This window comes from Rhinatrema bivittatum, chromosome 3, assembly GCF_901001135.1.
Source record: "Rhinatrema bivittatum chromosome 3, aRhiBiv1.1, whole genome shotgun sequence".
NCBI lineage: Eukaryota > Metazoa > Chordata > Amphibia > Gymnophiona > Rhinatrematidae > Rhinatrema > Rhinatrema bivittatum.
Window position 1 is genome coordinate 273,504,318 of NC_042617.1, and position 616 is coordinate 273,504,933.

A 616-nucleotide genomic window follows, 5' to 3' on the forward strand; every position below is an offset into this window, starting at 1 on the left:
CTAGCCCTCCGCACTCTGAAACCTTCACGGCCATAGCCAGAGCTTTTATTCACAGGGCACGCCTCCTCCCCGTCCCGCCCTCCGGCCCCGCCCCCGCCCCGCCCCCGGCCCCGCCTCCGTGTGGGCGCGTGCAACTCCAAAAAAAAAAAAAAAAAAAGGGCACGGGTGGGGGGCGGGAGCAAGGAGCGGGAAAAGAAAACCCTGCAAAAGCCCAAAGGGATCCTCTGTCCCCTGGGGCATCCGGGCTTTTCATTCCAAAGGCAAAAAAAAAAAAAAAAGGGGGCATTTGCCCCCGCGGCCGTCCAATAGTCTGCTTATGTGGGAGACTGGATTCAGGGGTTGGAAGAACGCGTCAGGGTTTCTCCATGCGGGCAGCATGAGGACGGTGCCACGGTTTGTGAGGAGTTTATTAATTTGATGGACCTCAGCCGACAGAACGCGGTTTGGGAAGAAATCAGATCATCAAAGTGTTTTTTCCGTATGTGCGGATTCGGCACTTGACGTAAGTCATAGTGACCAGAGTTTTCTATATTCCTAAAACTAGTGGCGAATCGCTGCAGGGGTCTTTGACATTTGTGCCTATACAATCACACATGAGTAAATCAGTGGCTGACAT